Source organism: Miniopterus schreibersii, assembly GCF_964146895.1.
Source record: "Miniopterus schreibersii genome assembly, chromosome: X".
In the NCBI taxonomy this organism is placed as follows: Eukaryota; Metazoa; Chordata; class Mammalia; order Chiroptera; family Miniopteridae; genus Miniopterus; species Miniopterus schreibersii.
Window position 1 is genome coordinate 16,527,418 of NC_138104.1, and position 7,717 is coordinate 16,535,134.

General features: G+C 47.1%; 1 pseudogene across 1 annotated transcript; it reads left to right on the forward strand.

Moving 5' to 3' along the window:
* The first annotated feature begins 4,703 nt into the window (after positions 1 to 4,703).
* LOC308551779 (large ribosomal subunit protein uL23-like) lies at positions 4,704 to 5,394 on the forward strand (annotated as a pseudogene). The gene is made up of 2 exons: positions 4,704 to 5,043; positions 5,269 to 5,394. The product of its transcript is annotated as a large ribosomal subunit protein uL23-like (transcript).
* Positions 5,395 to 7,717: the final 2,323 nt, after the last annotated feature.

Here is a 7,717-nt window from a genome sequence, read left to right on the forward strand (position 1 = left end):
TGGAATTACTTTTTCTCCCAGCCCTTCAGTAAAGCGTGATGTACTTTTTAGAAAAAAAGTTATGATCTTACTTTGGGAACTGGGTAAGCTTGGAATAATAGCGGTGGCAGGAACAAGTGGGCATCTGTGAACCACAAGACGAAGGTTTCTCAAAACGACTAAGGAGAAAGGGGTGTGCATGGAGCAGAAAAAAATCTTCAGGCCTGAGTGCAAGCAGGAAACCTGCCAAAAGCTCGAGATGCAATGGCTTAACTGGAGTCCGAGTGTCAAGCATGGGCCCTGAAGTGTGACAAGAACAAAAATTTCCATTACACTTTTTATTGATACTGTGATGAAAAGAATGTCACGTCCTGGAAAAGACCTCAAGTATTACCATGAGGAGACACACGAGGGCGCTCCAAACAACTAGAGAATGAGAAAACCAGAAGGCATACAGATTTCAAGGTGGGAGGAAAGCCATTGCAGACCCTTTGTTGGTATGAATTCAGGTTTTTAGCCAAGATGGGGCTGCTCACCCTTGGTCCATAAGTAGATGCAAGGAAGGAGGTACTAGCATCAGGGGCTGCGGTGATAAGGCCAAGGTGTCATTTCTTTTTTTCTTTTTTTTAATCTATCTTTATTGATTTCAGAGAGAGGAAGGGAGAGGGAGAGAGATAGAAACATCAATGAGGATGAGTCATTGATCGGCTGCCTCCTGCATGTCCCACGCTGGAGATGGAGCCCACAACCCGGGCATGTGCCCTGACCGGGAATCGAACCCTGATTTCCTGGATCCTAGGTCGATGCTCAACTGCTGAGCCACGCTGGCCATCCAGGGTGTCATCTTGAAGAGAATGTGGGCAATCTGGAGAGAGAAGGAGGATGGTGAGCAGAACGTGTTTCCTTACTTTAGTCAAGAGGAGTTGGAGTCTGTAATATGTAAGGCCGGGAATAATAATCCCTTGGGTATTTTTTGGTTTTTTTTTAATCCTCACCTGAGGATATTTTTTCCATTGCTTTTCAGAGAGAATGGAAGGGAGGGAGGGGGAGGAGAGAGAGAGAGAAAAAAACATGGATGTGAGAGAGAGACATCGATTGGTTGCTTCCCACATGTACCCTGACCGGGGCTTGGGATCAAGCCTGCAACGGAGGTACATGACCTTGGCTGGGATCGAACCCGGGACCCTTCAGTCTGAGAGCCAGCGCTCTAACCACAGAGCCAAACCGGCTAGGGCGCTTATGGTTTTCAAAGTGCTTTTATATTTTTAAATTATCTCTTTGACCCAGGTAGCAAGCCTGTGAGGTAAATAGAAAAGACAATATTTTTATATCTTTTTTATTGATTTCAGAGAGAGGAAGGGAGAGGGAGAGAGAGATAGAAATATCAATGACAAGAGAGAAACATCATCGATGGGCTGCCTCCTGCACACCCCCCTACTGGGGATTGAGCCTGCAACGTGGGCATGTGCCCTGACTGGGAATCAAACCGTGATCTACTGGTTCATAGGTCGATGCTCAACCACTGAGCCATGCTGGGTGGGCTATTATTGTTTTTGATCTCTTACTGTGCTTAATTATAAATTAAGCTTTATCATAGATATGGATATATAGGAAAAAACATAGTATATATAGGGTTCGGTACTATGCACAGTTTCAGGCATCCACAGAGGGTCTTGGAATGTATCCCCAGTGAAGAAGGGGGGGCTATTATATTAGACATTATCCTCTTTTTATAGATGAAGAAGCTTAGGCTCAGAGAGGTCAGGTAACTTATTCAAGGTCACCTGGCTGCTAGCAAGTGGCAGATCTTCCACCAGTCTGACATCTCTTCCATCATTGCATTGGGAAGGAAATGGACAGAATCTCAGCAGAGCCAGCCTTTCTCATGGAGACCACTCTCCATGCTGTCAGCCTCTCCTCACTGAGCAGATGGAGACCAGAGAGGCCTAGAATGGTGCCAGCCTGTGGACTAGTGCCAGTCCAATGAAGTAAGAAAAGAAATTGAGTGTTTAGAAATGTTCATAGTATTTTGATATTGCTGCAGCATCCAAGTGTATGACTTTTAAATTTTACAAAAGTATATGTTCATGACAGATTGTAAATTTCTTTTTTTGTTGTTTGTTAGCTGTTGTCTTTCTTATTTTTAATTTTTTTAAATTTATCTTTATTGTTGAGAGTATTACAGGTATCCCATTTCCCCTCCCCAAATGACCCCCTCCACTTCGCTCCCACCCCCTTCCCAGACCTTCACCCCCTTATTGACTATGTCCATGGGTTATGTATATATGCATATAATTTCTTTGGTTAATCCCTTCCCACCCTCCACCCCCCTTCCCTCTTTCCTCTGAAATATGATCGTCTGTTGCATGCGTCAATGTCTCTGGATCTATTTAGTTGGTCAGATTCTTTTGTTCATTAGCTTCTTTTTAAAGAAGACCCTTCAACTTTTCCTGTAGTGCTGGTCTGGTGGTGATGAACTCCTTTAGCTTTTTCTTATCTGTGAAGCTCTTTATTTGACCTTCAATTCTAAATGACAGCTTTGCTGGGTAGAGCAATCTTGGTTGTAGTTCCATGTTTTTCGCCACTTTGAATATTTCTTGCCACTCCCTTCTGGCTTGCAAAATTTCTTTTGAGAAATCAGCTGACAGTCATATGGGTGCTCCCTTGTAACTAATTGCTTTTCTCTTGCTGCTTTTAAGATTCTCTCTTTATCTTTAACCTTTGGCATTTTAATTATGATGTGTCTTGCTGTGAGCCTCTTTGGGTTCCTCTTGTTTGGGACCCTCTCTGCTTGTAAGTCGATTTCTTTCCCCAGGTAGGGGAAGTTTTCTGTAATTATTTTTTCAAATAGGTTTTCAATTCCTTGGTCTCTTTCTGCCCCTTCTGGCACTCCAATAATATGAATGTTGGGCCTCTTGAAGTTGTCCCAGAGGCTCCTTATGCTATCTTCATATTTCTGGATTCGTTTTTCTTTTTGCTCTTCTGGTTGGGTGTTTTTTGTTTCCTCATGTTCCAAATTGCTGATTTGATTCTCAGAGTCCTCTACTCTACTGTTGATTCCCTGCAAATTATTCTTCATTTCAATTCCTGTAGCCTTCATTTCAAATTGGTACTTTATTATGTTATCGATTTTCTCAGTTATTTCCCTAATAGTCTGCTTAAACATCCTTATAACCAAAATTCTGAACTCCCTATATGTTAGCTTGCTTGGATCTATTTCATTTAGTTCCTCTTCTAGAGATTTCTTCTGTTCTTTCCTTTGTGACATGTTTATTTGCCTCCACATTTTGGCTGCTTCCAGGTGTTTGTTTTTATGTAGTAGGTAGAGCTGCTATGACTCCTGGAATTTGTAGAGTGGCTTTGTGTAGTAGGTGTCCTGTAGGGTCCAATGGCTCAGCCTCCCCAGTCACCTGAGGTGGGCCTTCTAGGTGCTCCCCTGTGTGGGCTGTGTGCACTGTCCTGTTGTAGTTGAGCCTTGGTTGCTGTTGGCATCACTGGGAGGACGCCAGGCCAATCAGCTGTGAGGACCAGCTGCAACTACAGCCAAAGAGCTGCTGTGCTGGAGACATCCCTATGGAGCAGGATTTACTTCAGTGGAGCTTTGGTGTTCACCAAGTGCGCCCCTTGAGTGTGTCGCTCTTGGATGTGGTAGGGTTGTAATCCGGCGTGGTCCAGTCCGACCACCAGGTGCACTGTCTCTGGGGCCTCCCTGGAGGTGCAAAGTCAGCCTGTGCCAGTGCCTTGCCCAGGGACACCCAGCATGAGCTACACAGCAAACCGTAGTTGCCTGCTACTTGTGCTGGGCTTGGTGGTGCCCAGGAGAGGCCAAGCTATGAGCCAATGCAGCTGCCGCTAGTGCCAGGCCTGGGGCACTTATCAAGCCGCATGGGGCAGCTGCTGCTTGTTTGAGAGATTTTAGGAAAGTCCTAAGCATGGGGCTGGAGAGGCCACTTGCACAGAAAAGCCCCTGGAAATGGCCTGGGTGAGCCTGCAGGTGGGGAGGGGCGGGGCCTCCGGGAATCACGGGGCGGGGCCAAAGGTGGGAGTCAGATGCTGGCCATTCAAACATGGCGCCTGCCTGCCGGCTGTGTGCAGGGAGAACTCGCCACAGGAGCCATGGCCTCTGCCAGCCCCTCTGCCTGGGAGGAAGCCGCCCTCCGCCTCTCGCCGGGATCTCAGGCAGGTTAGTTCCTCCCCGAGTGTCCCGGGTCCTTTCAGGCTGCTGCCCGGTGCTGGGCTCAGAGGGAGCGTCCGAGTGAGTCCGTGCCGGGCCCTTTAGAGGAGCTGCTGGGGCTCCCGCAGCCTCTGCGACCCTCAGGGACAGTCCCCGCTGGTTTCACAGCCTGGAGTTGTGGGGACGTCTCTTCCCGGCCCTGGGACCTTGAGCTGGGGGCCCTGCTCCTCCAGGAAACCCCCACCGCCGAGATTCCCTCCCGGGTTTACCCCGCGGCACCGGGTGTAGGCCCGCAGCCACGTCTCCGATTCAGCCCCGATCTGCCCGCATCTCCGCCCCTCCTACCGGTTTCGGTGCTTCTTCAGGTCCCTGGTTGTGGGGCTCCTGTTCAGCCAGATCTCAGGAGGCTCTGAATGCTGGTGGTTCTGTATTTTAGTTGTAATTCTGATGTGGTTGCGGGAGGCGGCGGGTGCAGCTGTTACCTGCGCCGCCATCTTGTTTCTCTCAATCGGCCAGATTGTAAATTTCAAAAAGAAATAGCCTCCTTTTCAGGAAGATGGCACCCAAAGCAAAGATGGAAGCCCCTGCCCCTCCCAAAGCTGAAGCCAAAGCAAAGGCTTTGAAGGCAGAGAAAGCAGAGCAGAAAGGCATCCACAGCCACAAAAATGAAGATCAACACGTCACCCACCTTCCGGTGGCCAAAGACACTGAGGCTTCGAAGGCAGCCTAAATATACTAGTGCACCCAGGAGAAACAAGCTTGACCACTATGCCATCGTCAAGTTCCCCTCACCACCAAGTCAGCCATGAGAAGACAGAAGACAACAATACACCTGTGTTCACTGTGGATGTCAAGGCCAACAGCACCAGATCAAACAGGCTGTGAAGAAGCTCTATGAGCCCAGCCGGTGTGGCTCAGTGGTTGAGCATCAACCTATGAACCAGGAGGTCATGGTTTGATTCCCCGTCAGGGCACATACCCAGATTGCAGGCTCAATCCCCAGTGAGGGGCGTGTAGGAGGCAGCCGATCAATGACTCTCTCTCATCATTGATGTTTCTATCTCTCTCTCCCTCTCTCTGAAATTAATAAAAACACATTTTTCAGAAAAAAGAAGCTCTATGACATTAACGTGGCCAAGGTCAACACCCTGATCAGGCCTGATGGAGAGAAGAAGGCATATGTTCGACTGGCTCCCGACTATGATGCTTTGGACGTTGCCAACAAAATTGGGATCATCTAAGCTGAGTCCAGCTGGCTAATTCTAAATATAAAAATGTTTCACTGTAAAAAAAAAAAAAAAGGAACCTATCATCCACTGCAGATAGTTTGAGAAGCACTGGTACAGACGAATTCTGTCTATTATCCATGCCCATGATCTGTCACCCATGACCTGTCGTCTGAGGGCAGGAGTGGTCAACTCCAAGCTAGAGGAGTGGTGAGCTGGTTTCCGGAGGATTATGGGAACAACTTGATTCACTCCAAGTTGAACTTGATGCTGAGGGTTTGTGAAAGACAATAAAGGCCTCATCTTGTTCCTCTTGGGAGTCCCTGAGAAGAATGATGCAGTTGGCTTTAAATGATAATGATACTGGCTTTAAAGACCCAGCGCCAGTTTTATTTCAAGGGCTTCATCAAGGAACCCCAACCGCCCATCAACAGAGGACATCGATGTGCTTGCTGTTCCATCCATCCAGAGATGCCACTGCTGTCCTCGGTTTCGGCACGCATTGCCATCTTCCCAGATACATTGGGACATGACCTAGCTAACTGCTGTGGGACAGGATAGACAGTGAGGAGTGGGAAGTGGAACTAGGTTATGAGTTTCAGAAGGCTAAGCTAAAGGTCTAGGCAGGTGACCAGACTCTACTTTTTCCCTCCCACCTTCTACCAAAGCAAATGCTACTTATTCCAGCTTTGTTTCCTCCAGGCAGGTCTGCCTGACTCCTCTAAACCCAATCATTCTCTCCACAGAATCCTTGTAGTCTGTAACACCCAACTCAACACTATCATATAGTATCCTGAGTGGCTCTCAGATGATGATGTCTCAATTTCCCATCTAGGTTAAAGGTCCCCAAAGGAAACACAGGGGAAAAGGCAAGGATTTAGCAGTCAGAACTGAGGCATCAAGGGTGACCCCAGGCAGAATCCCAGAGTGATTGGCTAGAGATGCTGATGTCTCTCTGGCCTAGAGCCTTGGGCAGGGCTGAGTTTGTAGCAAGAGGATTTGTTGATACTCAGAAAGTGGCTCCAGCCATGGACGGAGGAGGAGCAGAGGCTCGGAACCAGGCAGGACCTGAGCCCTCAAAGTTCGTTCACCTGGAATCCAAAGCCTTTCACAATCTGACCCCATCATAATGACAACAGTTAACATCTGGTGAGCACTTTTTATGTGCCAGCCACGGCTCCAAGTTTATGTGTATTAACTCATTGAATCCTCAAACTAACCTTATGAGTTTCAGTATTACCCCCATTTTATAGATGAGGAAATTGAGGTACAGAGCAATTATGAGCTTAACTGACTCATCCAAGATTGCACAGCTAATATGTGGTGGAGTTGGGATTCAAACCCAGGCAGTGTGGCTCAAAGGGGCAGATGTTTAGCCAGTAGCCTATACTCTGAAATACAGAGTGGGGCAAACGTAAGTTTACAGTTGTTCATATGGAAAATAATACAATAATTAATAAATAATACAAGAATAAACTCTGTGTTTCACGTACTCATAACTGTAAACCTACGTTTCCCAACCCTGTATTTGCCTTGTGATAGGGACCTTAAATGCCTTAACCTGGAGGAGTGGCTCTAAAGGTGGAGATTTCAGACAAGGGGGAGCATGAGAGAGGAAAGAATTCTGGTCTTGGAGCTCTTTCCTGGAGGCATACTCAACTCTGCCATCCGAGCCTTGTTTCACAGCAGCTCGTCCTGCCACTTGTATGAAATAAATGAGAGAAGATAGTCCCCTGCTTGTGTTTTCAGCATCTTTGTAAATGATCCAAGCCTCCAGGCCTTGGCTTTAGTGTTTCAGTGGTCCTTATATGGGTTGAGTTCATTTGAACATTGTTCCAACTAGAATGAGCAGAACCTGGTGAGATCTCAACTTGAAGCATTTTTTTAAAAACATGTTTTCATTAATTTCGGAGAAAGGAAGGGAGAGGGAGAGAAAGATAGAAACATCAATGATGAGAGTCATTGATTAGCTGCCTCCTACACACCCCCTACTGGAGATTGAGCATGTGCCCTGACTGGGAATCAAACCTCGATCTCCTGGTTCACGGGTCAACGCTCAACAACTGAGCCATGCTGGCCCGGCAACTTGAAGAATTTTTGGTGGTATTTTGTATTGCACCTCATTGTCATTCATTCTGTTTTTGGAGATCAAAAAACTAGGACCTGTGACTTTACTGATGCTGTCTGTCATTGTCATCTGTGCATTCTGTGGCCTTGGGGAAATCACACTCTTTCTTTGCTTTCATCTGTCAGGGCAAGAGTGGGAAGTGACTCACAATTGATCTCTAAGAGCAGGAACTCCCCCCCACCTTTTAAAGATTTTTAAATTGATTTTTAG